The sequence below is a fragment of the Plecotus auritus genome, assembly GCF_963455305.1.
Source record: "Plecotus auritus genome assembly, chromosome: 11".
NCBI lineage: Eukaryota > Metazoa > Chordata > Mammalia > Chiroptera > Vespertilionidae > Plecotus > Plecotus auritus.
This window is the reverse complement of record NC_137777.1, coordinates 43613603-43629149: the sequence shown is the minus strand read 5'-3', so window position 1 is coordinate 43629149 and position 15547 is coordinate 43613603.

Here is a 15547-nt window from a genome sequence, read left to right as displayed (position 1 = left end):
CCTTATCAATGCAAAGAAAAAGAAAACATTTCTCCTCATTAGGAATTAGTGATCCCCAAATTCCCATCGCCTAGCTCAGAACTTGAACATAGTGAGCATTCAATTAAATATGTGTTGGTGGTGATGTTGACCTAGTCCATACAGGAACCTAGAAGTAAGCAGAACTGGCAGATCTCTGTATCAAAGTCCCATAAAAATACATCACCCTACAAAGGAGTAAAGGATCCCAGGCTGACATTTGTGGGTTTGTTGAAAGTCATTTTAGTGGAAAGGATGTAGAAACATGCTAAGGGGTCTTGCTGGGACACTATTAGGGTCCCAGGGAGGGAGGAAAAAATGGGATGGGAAAATATTTGCATCATACACTTGTTTCCTTGCCTGGTCATTATTGGAGAGAATGCGGAACATTGGGAAGTGCAGGAAGTTGCAGACAGGAGAAAACTGTGATAAGGTGCATGGTACACGGTACCCAAGTCCTGACAGGAAGCAGCAGGTCACCAGGTATGGCCAGGAGTCCACTCAGACTCAGAGCCAGGGCCCGAGTCAGCTTTTGTTGAAAAATCTGTCAGCTTAGACAAGCCTCAGGACCTTCTTTGAGAAAAATGAAACAAAAATAATTCAATGGTGAATAGTGATTAAAAATGTGAAAATAAATTAGGAATCACCACAAAATGCAAGTTTAAAAGAGCTAACAAGCACCAGGAATATAGCTGGAAAAGTAACAATGCATTTTACATGTCAATGTGTAACACTTCTCTAATACTTCATCTTCTTGTGTTTGGGTGAGTAGTCTTTGATTGCCTCATCATAAGACAAAAATATTTTATTATTTCCTAAAGAGATTATAGAAAGAAAGTCTTCCCAGCAGCAGAGTTGATAAAAGAAGACATTTCTAAGGCAGACAGCCAGCAATCACTTAACTATACCGAGGAGAGATTGTGAACTATCTACTCAAAACTAGGTAACTGCTCAATTCAACTCCTATTTACTTAACAGCCCTGGGGCCATATCAACATCTCCCTGGTGATGGAGAAGAGCCCTTAACTACTTGTCACCAAAATACAATACTTTGCAAATTGCACACGAAAACCCAGAGTGTGGTGGGGCCCTGTGGCTAGTGCCTTTTCTGAGTGCCTGGAAGGGCCATGCAGGGGGGTGGAGCCTAGACCTTGATCTTGTTCAGCCCCAGGCTCAGTCTGCCTGGGTTCAGTTTGTTCCCACCCTGGGAGCTATGCCAAGGGAGTGCGCAGTGAGGAAGTTGGTGATAAAAGGTGGGGAAGGGAGGAGAGTTGTCAAGCCTCCCTGAAAACTGGCCAGCATTTCAAGTCTCCTCTCCAGTGGAAATTGGAGAAAAGAACATGAGCTGCCTGCCAAAGCGCATGCTCTTCCACTGTGAAAGAAATTAAAACCCAAATGCCATTTCATTGATGTTTAAAGGAACTTAGCCTGACAGACGTGGCTTTTATTACCTCTGGAGAGAAGGCTATTCCTCCACGCTAATGGCTTAGGGGGATGCTTCCCCGTCTGAGGCCAGAGCGGCCTGACAGGCACTGTTCCCCTCTGAATTACTCAGCGGTGCGCCCAAGGAGGCCTGGATGTGACACGTGTGAATTAGATTGCCTGTGGGAACAGCATTAACACTTCTTTCCGTGTGCTCCATGGAACCCTGGCGGTTGGAAGCATGACTCCCCGCCGAGGGCAGCGTGGAGAGTGACACAACATACCTGCCGTTAAAACCAGAGGGTACAGTTGGCATAGAGGCAGAGAGGGCGCCATGTGACATCCGGCCCTCTCGTTCCCTCCCATGGAGGCCAGGAGCAAAAGGCAACGGGAGGGTCAAATGGGGACAGCTTCACAAGGCAACTAAAGAAAAACACACACACACACAACAACTCTGCAAACCAAACCACAGCCATGCTCACACTAACCTGGCCTGTGGAGCCCTCATTCCAGTAACACCCTTGGATCGCGTCCACGCTTCCCAAGGCTCTCTCCCAAGGCTGAAGGAGCGGAGGAGTGCCTCTTCGCTCAAAAGAGACACTGAGGAACAGATTCAGAAATGTGGCAACACTCTTGGTTCTTCGGGGCAGAGGGAGGAAGCAGGGAACAGCTATGAAGGGCAGGTTCATTCTTCCTGATTGACGGGCCTGGGGGATGGTGGTATGTCTGTGATACAGTCACCCTCCCCGTAGCCTTTGGAGCAACCCATCTGTATGTAAATAAAACAGGTGCTTTGCATGTTCCCCTGTATATTCATGATTCTATGTTTCATGTACTTCCTAGAATTCTAATACTTAATACAGTCAGGTAATTCATTATTATAAGAACAAATGCAGAGGAAATTAATCTCCAAGGCATCTTACCTAGTCATAAGACACATCTGGCTAAAAGAAACATTTCCCTCATCATTTTAAGTTGAAAAATAACCATTGACACGTTTTTCAACAAGGTCTTCTGAGACAATATGTTGAATGTTGTAACTGGCAATGAAAAGTGACAAGAAGTAAGGAATATTTATACCTGATATTATCCCTTTCTTGCAATCTTTAAGTGACTAGTTCAAAATAATTTTATATCCACTATTAATTCATTTCTACCTGTTATATTTAGTAAGGTATCATAAAAACAAGAAGTAAATTGAAAACATCACCCCACATCGCTTAGTCTGTTAGCGGTTAATGGTACAAATGGAATCAGCACAATGAAAAAAAGAAATGAGCAGCAATTAAAGTACCTTTGACATTCTCTCTTTTCTATGGTTTCATCCTAACTGTATCAATACTCACTCAATTTCTTCAGGAAAGGGAGGCAATTAAAAAGTGATTTGTTCCTCAAAATGTATTGCAGTTTCTTAATACAATTTAGAAACTTTAATTTTTCTTACCTTTTATTTAAAAATGATAAATTTTAAAGTGCCAAAACACGTTCACATGAAACAGTAGCTAGTATTCAATGGTCTTATATTTATACAAATTAGAGGAAGGCAGACTGATCAGGTGTTTAGAGATTAGATTGCTCCCTCTTCTGGTAAATCAATATATTTCAAACGAAATATTGGATGTGTGGCATTTGGTTTAGAGTAGTTTGAATCACTCAAAGAAACGAATATTATGATAAACTATTTAAAATAGATTATAATTAATTAGACAAGGCCCTGAACTGAGACTTTTGAGGGTGCTTTAAAATAGGATCTCTTAGGGTAACAGGTAGGTTTTTGTGTTGTTTATTGCCTTTGGTAAGCAAGGACAATTTTTTACCCTAAAACACATGAAGTATTCCCTGACTACTACTCTTGCACATAATGTTGATTCAGAATAAATTCGAGATGTCTGGTAAGCACCATCTTGGGGTGGATGAGAGAGGAAGCCACTGAAGCAGAAATATGCTTTTTGGCTCCTTTATAAAGAGGTCCGAGAGAAGTTATTACCAACACTCGCTTTTCTCTTGAGGTCATATTTATTTAATTTTGACTCTTGCTCAGCAGGGCCAATTAGGGAATGGGGATCATGTGACAGAACCAGTTTAAAATCAAAGGAAAGCAAGCCTAGCACTTTGGAACAAACTATGAAAATAAACTTTTTTTTTTTTCTTTTCTGTCTTGTTTGACTCTTGGTCATTACTGAGAGCCATTTATTTATGAATGGATTGCGTCTAAAGTCAATTTGTAAATCAATGATTTGGGATTTGTAAAAATCACCCCCCCACACTCTCCCACCCCCAGAGAATCAAGGCAGTAAATGGACGTTAGAGTCTCTAATAGTTATTTAGCAGTGTAATAAATATGAAATGTAGGGAAAAAGAGAGATTATGACTTTACCACCTGGTATAGAGACGAAGAGTCGTTCAGGAAAGTACCTGAATGAGGCTCCTTTCGGGAAGAAAAACTGTGGCCCTGAGAATGTAGTCTGAAAGAAGCACCCATCGAAGTGCTCTGTGGGCTGTGACACAGGGAACTGGGAGACCAGTAAGAGAAAGCCCGTGCTACATGGCAGGAGACCAGAACCTTGGAGAAGGCAAGCAAAGCAACCATCCCAGAATCAGCAGAACAAAGAACTTGTAAGAAAGTGATTTCTCCTGTTGTCTTCTTCAGCTTGGCTCTGAAGTCATGAGGTGGCTGGTGCCCTCTAGAGGACCATTCTTGAAATGTGTTAGGGTTTGGAGTTTGGGGGTTTCATGGTTTATTGGGAGGTAGGGAAGATGCTCCTGGCCTGGGTGGCCAGTGGCCAGGGATGCTTGCCAGCCATGAATGTTCTTATTCAAAGTGGGCTCTCAAAGTACTTCTCTAAACAAAATATGTCTCCCTTCATAGGTGTTACTACAATGATTTCTTTAATGAGCTACCTTTACTGTACATGTTAATTAGTCTTTTAAACGTGGGTTAAGAAACTTATAGTTAGTGACCTTCTTACTATAGATAGATACATAGATAGACAGACAGATAGGTAATGCAGTTTTATTATGAATACTTTCCTTTTATTTCTTCTTACAGTTACAGTGAGGATACCATATTTAGTTTTGTCATTAAATTTTCAAGTTGAAATTAAATGACGTGGGATACTAATCAACAAAGAAAAGAACAAGCTATTGCCCTGGCCAGTTTTGCTCAGTGGATAGAGCGTCTGCCTGCGGACTCAAGGGTCCCAGGGTTCGATTCTGGTCAAGGGCATGTACCTTGGTTGCGGGCACATCCCCAGTAGGGGGTGTGCAGGAGGCAGCTGATCGATGTTTCTCTCTCATCAATGTTTCTGACTCTCTCTCCCTCTTCCTTCCTCTCTGTAAAAAGCCAATAAAAAAGATATTTTTTTTTAAAAAAAGAACAAGCTATCAATTTACACACACAGAAAAAAAATGGTTTTAAAAAGGGTAAACAACTCTTCATTAAGTTCAGACCAAAATCTCCCATCATTGTATACAGTACGTGCATCTTGAGAAAACTCAGTGAATTCTAAAACTATGCAAAAGTATTCTGTACTTTTATCAAAAAGAAAGGTTCTGGTTCACCTACTTATAAAGGGATTTTTTCACCCATATGAAAGTGTATAATTCAGATCATGTATATTGAAATGATATATATGATCTTGAAATCTTCTTTAATGTGGTGGATAGCCCTGCAAATTGGACTAGAGAACAGCTAAATTATATCAAATTAATTTTAACCCCATTATGTTATATTTAAAGGGCCTATAGTCAATATAATCATAATACGTTAGCTTAAAGTTTTAGTTATTAACTTCAGAACTAAAAAACTGACAATATTACCAAAAAAATAATTGATGTGAGATTCCCTGGCTATCAGTTTGGTTTCAGACAAAAAAAATCTATAGAAGCTAATCATTTTTTTTCCGTTTCACACCTTGTTTTGGAACATGTCTTACATATCTGGGTGAACCTGAACATGTACATAGAATATTAGAGGTGAGCAAATGATTAGGGAATGGGGATCACGTGACAGAAACTTACTTACTCATCTCTAAGATGCCCTGCCGTGTTTTCAGTAATAACACTATGTTTAAAGTATTAACTACAGCGCCTGACTTGTAGAAAGACACAATAATAGTAGCTAATTACTATGAGAATAGTTCATTTTAGAGGACTTATTTTTAAACTCTGTATGTATATGTTGAGTGAAATTGTTTTTTATTTGTCCAAATCTAGAATAATTTGAGCAAGAAAATGCAGTAGATCTGGTTATAACTCAACATATAACCTAATATCCTTGAGTCTATACTGATAGAGTTGTTTGAATAAATAAATAAATGGGGGCCAATAGACAGATCTCTCATGCAGAAGAATTTCCAATAATGTGTGTAGATAATCTGCCATCACCAAGGGGAACAGAACTCCCACTCTTTCAGTGTGAACTTGTGCATAGTGGTTATCTTCCACAGTGTCCAATGTGGGAAGGAGCATAAACAGAGTAACTTCACAAGGTCAAGGTCAACATCAATATCAATAAATTATGTTGAGAGTATGTGCCCTTGATAGATATGATGAAAATGGAACTTTCCCTCTGTGGTCTTCCTCCCCAAATCAGATAACTCCTGTATAATCATAATAAAAACATCAGACAGATCATAAATAAGGACATTCTACAAAAGACTGGACCAGTACGCTTCAACACTGCCAAGGTCACTAAAAACAAGGAAAGTCTGAGAAAAGGTCATAGCCTAAAAAGACATGATGTGAATATAATATGGTATCCGAGATGGGATTTCAGAACAGAAGAAGGTCAAGTCAGAAAATTGGAATTAAACATAAGTTTTAATGTTTATTATGATGTATCAATGTTTGTTTACAGAGTGTAACAAATGTGTCATCTATATAAATAAAAGCCTAAGCGACTGGCTGACCGGCCAGTAGCTATGATGCTCTCTGACCACCATGGCACAGACATTCAACGCAGGAGCTGCCAAGCTGCCGCCATTTGGCAGTGGTGGTTCTGGAGTGATGCACCCAGAACCAGAGAGGAGAGAGCCCAATCGCAATCCGGGACCCCGTGGGGGATGTCAGAAAGCCGGTTTTGGCCTGATCCCCGCAGGCCAGTCTGAGGGACCCCACCAGTGCACGAATCCATGCACCGGGCCTCTAGAATTAATATAAAATGCTAAAAATATGAGAAACTAGGTATGGAATATATGGTGAATTGGTGCCACATTTATAATTTTATTTTTAAATCTCAAACTATTCTTAAATAAAATGTTTATTTTAAAAAGTACTAAATCATAGATCTTGTTTTCTAAGTAACATAATCCAATGTGAAGAATCAGAGCTTCTTAGAAAAATATCATATCAAAGGCTAGGACACAGCATATGAAAAATGAACTTGGAGCACTTGTTTTGCTAGAAAGTAAGGAAGCACTCCCTTCTAAAACAACAACAAAATATGATTTTTAGAACTCTCTCTACATCACTAATCTCAAGAAAGTTGTTACATAATTTTAATTTTCAAGTAAACTAACCAATTCTGCACTTCAGTGTCCTTTCCTATCATTGAATACGAACAAAGAACGTAGATTTCCTGTTCATTCATTAGTATAAATACAGATTGCAGTATCTTTTATGCACTGGGCAAGCACCCACAACTTCAGCCATATGCTCTTATGCATAATTATCTCATCATTGCTCTTCAAAGAACAATATTTCCAAAATTCACATGTTGCCTTTTTCTAAATTAATCATCACATTAGGGGATTGTTTTGACAACATGTGCATTTAGGGATAAGTTAAGAGATTTGAAATATAGAATTAGACCCACAAATTACAGGCAGTCACCTGAGTAAAGCTTCACCTTTCTGACAGATGAAGCAAGAAACGTACAGCAGGACATATGATGAATATTTTCAGACAGACAGGACCCAAGTGCTACCTTGCCATTGCTGAACCATGTATGAAAATTGGACATTAACTTACATATATGTGTGGCATATTCCGCTCTCCCCTCTCATTTTGTCTTTGTGAAGAAAGAAGGGTCAAGAACACTTTGACCTGTTAGGTTGAGAATTGCCTCACCTACGTGACCACAGAAGGTGGCCTGCCTTTACTCAGTTGGTAGAAAGAAAGTCAGTCTTGGAGAACTCTATTTTATCAATAAAAGGCACACTTGCTACTTCTAGGCTAAGGGATAGTAATAAGAGTTGAAATGGGGACACACCATAAATCAACAGCGCCCATGGAACCACTATCTTTCAGCACTGTGACACGAATCAGAATCGGTACACATGTTAGAAGTATTACAAAGGCATGTCCTTGGCAAAAGAAGTTGAGACAACAGATTTCTTTGTGCTACAAACATTATATTTCCTTTCTTAAATTGTCACCATCTGCTCAGCTAACAGGCGTTCAGTGGTGGAATGGTCGTGAATGAAAAGCATGTATTGCTAGAAAGCTATGAAGACTTGTGCTTCCATCTTCATGTCAAGATCTCTAATCACTTAATTATCCAAACTAGGTTTAAATGAGATTTTAGTTTTCCAAATTATATAAAAAGATATCTAGGGATTTTTTTTTAGGGAATCTACCCTCTGACCCTACCCCTTCTACCCCCCCCCCCAGTGGATTATTTCCAATTTCTTATAATATGGCATTTTTATTGGGATAGAGACATGTTAAACTGTATTTTATAATGATAAACTAGTATTAATAAATAGATATAGACCACATTTGATAATTTGATAAAAGTTAAGCAAATAGACTCTTGTTTAACAAATCCTAGGTTTGGATCAGAATTAAAGAGTGGGCCCTTTCCATTTCAGCTAATCTACTCCTAGAGAACCTACATATTCTATAAGAACCATGTGTTGTCATTTTTTAATATATTGATGTTTAAAAATGGAAACTACTTTCTTTTCCAATTTCCAACTAGCAGGCAGAAATATCCAAGAGATTATGGACAGTTGTGGTTTGGGCTCCCACTCACTTATTTATTCTGTAAATAATTATTGAGCATCAATCTACTGAGCTGATTAGTCTTTGACTTTCAGGGTTGGTACTGTTCTGTTGACAACAATTCTATCATATTCATGTGAGGGTAATTCTAGCAGTTTTCTGCTCCAACAGTAATTAGCAATAGTTCCAAGTTCTGTTTATTATTGCCTCACCTTTGAGAGTGGAAGTCAGCTTGCTATGAGGAATGTCCAGATGAAGCCTATTTCTGATTGTCTTATTTAGGACAAAGAAGACTAAACAGGTTTAGTTTAGATTATGCTGTTTATAACGATGTTGTGCATGTCATTGAGACCTGGCAATGGAATTGTTTTGATTTCATGTCAAAAGTTTGATTCATAAGTTCAAATTTTGAAGACAAAGATAGAATTGATAAATAAATATATTAATTATAAAAATGGGTAATTTCATAAGAATCACAATGTTTAAAATTGACCAGAGCTAGAATATTTGATTATCAAGTGACCATGGGATAAACTGAAATCGTTCCCAAATACCGCCGCAAAAACACTGACTCAGGATGACTTCAAAGTAAAGTTCTCTCAAACTTTCAAGCAATAAATATACATATTCTATTGAAAATGATCCACAGAAAATATTTTCTGAAGATATGTACAAAGTTAATAAAATCTGGGGCTCTTGCATGGCAGGCTCTTGCATGGCAGGCTCCAGGATTATGAGATTATGTGATTACGTAGAGAGTGAGAACTTCCAGAAGCCCAGCTTCCCGTGAGGCATCTGGGCTGGTTCTGTTTGCAGAAAGTGCCAGTGGATCTCTCTCCGCCTCTTTGTAAACTTTAAGATCCTGCGGGAAGGTGTGGAGACCTCTGCTTTTGCTGCCGCGTGGGAGCTTTGTTATAATGGCCATTAGAGAAAAAGTTTGCCCTCTGCCAGGAGGAATCTAAGGGACATGGTAGACCATTATCATAAATAGACCAATCTCCGGAGCCACCGGCTCAGATGCGGAGACCGTGCCATCTTGAAGGGAAAAGTGGATGTTATTGGAAGCCTGAAAATCTACAACTATGGCACCCACCGAACAGCTGCAAACCCCAGAACACCAGTCCCTAATTGGCGCAAACACGCGGATTCAGAGGAGCTCTACACTCCACCACAGAAAGGCCAGATTTCGCCTGGGATAAGGAGAGGTCTCTGGTCCCGGCAGGACAGAGAAACGCACGCACTGTGGGAGCTGGAGGACCGGGGGAAGTCTACACCTAGAAAAATCCATGGCTGTTGGGGCTGGCGTGATCCATGAATGTGGAAGGGATCCTCAGAGATGCTAACAGAGGGGATCTCTAAAAAGCAAACCATTTTGATCTGACGCAGAAGGACAGCCTAAAAATTTTAAAAGTGTGCCGGCTGCTTGGACACAAGAAGGAAAAGGGACTGCGCAGACTTGCGCGCAGCCCCGGAGTTCACACATTTGTGCTTTTTCCTCTTCAAATGCTTGCTTCTGATTACTAAGCCCAATACATAGGATCACCCAGTTGGAGACACCCTAGGAGACTGAAGGGGAAAGTTCTTTTTCTGGAACCTGGGGATCAGAGCGGGGAGTGACAGTCAGAGAACCAGCTCTGGGGCAGCCCACTCCCACAAACCAGTATTGAGTGCCACAGGGAAAGCAGGATCTAAACACAGGCTAGAGAGTACCTATACACTCAGAGGTCAATCCAGAAACACTGCCACCGAGGGGCTGAATCACAAATTGACTCTTGTGTAATCACAAATAAAGGAATACAAGAAATTAAGACACACTACCTGCTTAAAAATCAGGACTGGCTTACAACACTGAGGAGCAGTGGAATGCAGGGAACTGCAATACTGTCCTGACTGGGAAACAGGCGTGCCAAACAGAACAATAGAGGAAGTGAATGACCTTCACTACTGCACATTTTATTTTTTATTTTTTTAATCTTTTAGCTAAGAAACTATTTTTTTTCTTTTTTCCTCACTTGATTTTACTTTTTTTAATTATTACATTTTTATTTTCAATCAGTATTATTACTACTACTATTTTACCTTTTTTTTAAATAAAGTATCATTTTATTTTCTCTTTATTTGACTTTGAGATTAGTGTTCTACATTCCATTTTCATCTTTCCTTTAGCAACATTTTACTCTATCTCAACTCTACCTTTATGCCATCACTCTCTTCCTAACTTTTCTCCTTTTGTTATCCTGTTTCTCTTACCCTTTTCCTGCTTTAGATTTTCCCTATTCTTTCTTTTTACCCACTGTTAAAATTTCACCCTATTTATATATCTAATTTCCAATCCCCTGCTCCAAGTCCATACACACCTCTCTCTTCTCTGTCTTCACTATCCAAAAAATTGTTTTTCTCTCTGTCCTTTTGTTGTTGTTTGTTTGAATGTTGATTATATTGATTTTTTGTGAGATTGTTTTGCTTATTTTTTTGTTTTGTTTTGTTTTTTTGTTTGCTTTATTTTTGTTTGTTTTTTGCTTCTGTTTTCCCTCGCCTTGCTTGATATTAGTTGTTGTTTGTAGTTTGTATTAATCTCCAGGTTCTTGTTGCTGGCATTTGTTGGGATTAGTGGCTGTTCTGTTGGAGTTTTCTCCCCATATATATAGTTTGTTCCCCTTTTCTTTCTTATTCTCTTTCTTTTCTCTCTTACTTTTTTTTTCTTCTCCCAATTTCATTTTGGCACTCTTTCTTTCTTTCTATCTTTCTTTCTTTCTTTCTTTCTTTCTTTCTTTCTTTCTTTCTCTCTCTCTCTCTCTCTCTTTCTTTCTTTCTTTCTTTCTTTCTTTCTTTCTTTCTTTCTTTCTTTTTCTTTTTTTCCCTCTCTTCTTCTTTCTCTCCTATCCCCTAATTTGCTGTTCTATGGTGGCCACCTTTATTTGGGGTTATTAATATCATGAATACATTTCTGTTCAGTGCCTTGTACGTTGTACCTGGTTGTGTTGTATTTTGTGCCTTTAAATCAATGCAGGAGAGAGAGAACTACATAACCAGACACCTGGAGAAGAGAGACCATGGGGAGACAAAGAAACAGCCCAAATATGAAAGAAAAGCAGGCAACACCAGAAAAGGAAGTAAATGAAATGGAGGCAAGCAACCTGCCAGAGAAAGAATTCAGAGAAATGGTCATAAGGTGGCTGAAAAGAATGGAAGACAAATTCGCAATATGAGTAAGAACCAAGAGGGAATGAAGAAGAACCAAGAAGAAATGAAAAGTGACATCGCTGCTGTAAAGAACTCAATAGAAAGCATCAAGAGTAGACTAGAAGAAGCAGAGGACTGCATCAGTGAGCTAGAAGACAAGATAGGAAAAAATACCCCCAAGTAGAGCAGCTTCTAGAAAAAAAAATTAAAAAACAGGAGGAGATCCTAAGGAAATATTAGGACAACACGAAACAAAACAACATCCGCATAAAGGGGTTCCAGAAGGAGAGGAAACTGAGCAAGGAATAGAAAACCTGTTTGAAGAAATAATGACAGAAAAATTCCTGGATATAGGGAAGAAAAAAACCCACACAAATCCAAGAAGCTCACAGAGTCCCAAGCACAATGAACCCCAAAAGACCGTTGCCAAGGCACATTATAATTAAATTGGCAAACACCAATGACAAAGTAAGAATCTTAAAAGTGGCCAGAGAGAGACAGAAATTTACCTACAAAGGAAACCCATCCAACTAGTGACTGATTTCTCAACAGAAACTCATCAGGCCAGAAGGGAATGTAATGAAATATACAAAGTCATGCAAAGGAAGAGTCTGAATCCAAGAATACTGTACCCAGCAAGGCTATCAATCAAAATTGAAGGTGAAATCAGGAGCTTCACAGACAAAAAAGGACTAAGGAAATTTATTACCACCAAACTAGCAATGCAAGACATGCTAAAGGGTCTGCTGTAAAAAAAAGAAATAGGAAGTGAAGAAGGAACACAGGGGTAAAGAATTAAAATGGCAACAAATAAGTACCTATCAATAATAACTTTAAATGTAAATGGATTAAATGCCCCAATCAAAAAACATAAGGTAATGGATTGGATAAAAAAACAGGACTCATATATCTGCTGTCTACAAGAAACCCACCTCAGAAAAAAAGATGCACACAGACTGAGGGTGAAGGGATGGAAAAAGGTTTTTCAGGTGAATGGAAATGGAAAAAAAGCTGGGGTAGCAATACTTATATCTGACAAATTAGGTCTCAAAGTGAAGGACATAACAAGAGATAAGGAAGGCCACTTCATAATACTAAAGGGAGCAATCCAACAAGAAGAAATAACTCTGGTAAACATATACGCACCCAATACAGGAGCACCCAAATACATAAAAAAAAAAACTCCTGGAGGATATCAAGGGAGAGATTGACAGCAATACAATCATAGTAGGAGACTTTAATACCCCACTATCACCATTGGACAAATCCTCTAAACAAAAAATCAGCAAAGAAACATCAATCCTAAATGACTCACTAAACCAGATGGAATTAATTGACATCTTCAGCACATTTCACCCCAAAACCAGAGAATATACATTCTTCTCAAGGGCACATGGGTCATTTTCAAAGATACACCATATGTTGGGTCATAGGCAAAGTCTCTTCAAATTCAAGAAGATAGAAATCATATCAAGCATCTTCTCAGATCACAGTGGCATAAAACTGGAAACCAACTACAATAAAAACAATCCAAAATAATCAAACACATGGTGACTAAACAGCATGCTATTAAACAATGACTGGCTTACCAGAGAGATCAAGGAAGAAATGAAAAACATTATGGCAAAAAATGACAAAACACAACAATCCAAAATCTATGGGACACAGCGAAAGCAGTCTAGAGAGGGAAGATCATAGCTCTACAAGCCTACTGCAAAAAACAAGAAAACAAGAAACAATGGTAATAAATTACCTAACCCTACAACTCAAAGAGTTAGAAAGAGAGCAACAAGAAAAGCCCAGTGTAAGCAGAAGGAAGGAAATAATAAAGATCACAGTGGAGATAAACGACATTGAGACCAAAAAAAAAAAAAAATACAAAAGATCAACAAAACCAAGAGCTGGTTCTTTGAAAGGATAAACAAGATTGATGAACCTCTAGCCAGGCTCACCAAGAAGCAAAGAGAAAGAATCCAAATAAACAAAATCAGAAATGAAAGAGGTGAAATAACAACAGACCCCAATGAAATACAAAGGATTGTTAAAAAATACTATGAACAACTCTATTCCAACAAACTGGACAACCTGGAGGAAATGGACATATTCCTAGAAAAATATAACCTTCCAAAACTCAATCAGGAAGAATCTAAACAGCTCAATAGGCCAATAACTATGGAAGAAATTGAAGCAGTCATCAAAAAGCTTCCAGCGAACAAAAGCCCGGGGCCAGATGGCTTCACAGGGGAGTTTTACCAAACATTCAAGGAAGAACTAAAACCTATCTTCCTCAGACTATTCCAAAAAATTCAAGAAGAAGGAACACTTCCAAGCTCCTTCTATGAAGCCAGCATCACCCTAATACCAAAACCAGATAAAGACAACACAATGAAAGAGAATTATAGGCCAATATCCCTCATGAACATAGATGCCAAAATCCTCAACAAAATTCTAGCAAATCGGATCCAGCACTACATCAGAAAAATCATACACCATGACCAAGTAGGATTTATCCCAGGAATGCAAGGATGGTACAATATCCACAAATCAATAAACATGATACATCACATAAACAAACTGAGAGATAAAAATCACATAGTCATATCAATTGATGCAGAACAAGCATTTGACAAAATCTAACACCCTTTCTTGATAAAAACTCTCAACAAGGTGGGAATAGAAGGACCATACCTCAACATAATAAAAGCTATATATGATAAACCCACAGCTAACATCATACTCAATGGGCAAAAACTAAAATCATTTCCCCTAAGAACAGGAACAAGACAGGGATGCCCACTCTCACCACTCCTGTTCGACATAGTACTGGAAGTATTAGCCATTGCAATTAGACAAGAAGAAGAAATAAAAGGCATCCAAATTGGAAAAGAAGAAGTAAAGCTGTCCTTATTTGCAGATGACATGATATTGTACATAAAAAACCCTAAAGACTCCATCAAAAAACTAATAGACTTAATAAATGAATTCAGCAATGTAGCAGGATACAAAATTAACACCAAGAAATCTATGGCATTTCCATACACCAATAGTAAACTTACAGAAAGAGAAACTAAAAAAACAATTCCATTTACCATCTCACCAAAAAAATTAAGATACCTAGGGATAAACTTAACTAAGGAGGTAAAAGACCTATACGTGGAAAACTACAGGACATTGAAAAAAGAGATAGAGGAAGATGTAAACAGATGGAAGAACATACCATGTTCGTGGATTGGGAGAGTCAACATCATTAAAATGTCCATACTACCCAAAGCATTCTATAGATTCAATGCACTCCCCATTAAAATACCAATGGCATATTTCACAGACCTAGAAAGAACTCTCCAAAAATTCATCTGGAATTAAAAAAAGACCCCAAATAGTCACAGCAATCCTGAGAAAGAAGAATAAAATAGGTGGATCTCAATACCAGATTTCAAGCTGTATTACAAAGCCACTGTTCTCAAAACAGCCTGGTAATGGCACAAGAACAGACATATAGACCAATGGAATAGAATAGAGAACCCAGATATCAACCCAAACCACTATGCTCAATTAATATTTGACAAAGGAGGCATGAACATACAATGGAGTCAAGACAGTCTCTTCAATAAATGTTGTTGGGAAAATTAGACAGACACATGCAAAAAAATGAAACTAGATCACAAACTTACACTATACACAAAAATAAACTCAAAATAGATACAGGACTTAAACATAAGACAGGAAACCATAAAAATACTAGAGGAATCCACAGGCAGTAAAATCTCAGACATATGCCAAAGCAATTTCTTCACCGATACTGCTCCTAGGGCAATGGAAGCTAAAGAGAAAATATACAAATGGGACTACATCAAAATAAAAAGCTTTTTCACAGCAAAAGAAACCATCAACAAAACAATAAGAAAGCCCACTGCATGGGAGAACATATTTGCAAATGTTATCACTGATAAAGGTTTAATCTTCAACATCTACAGGCAAC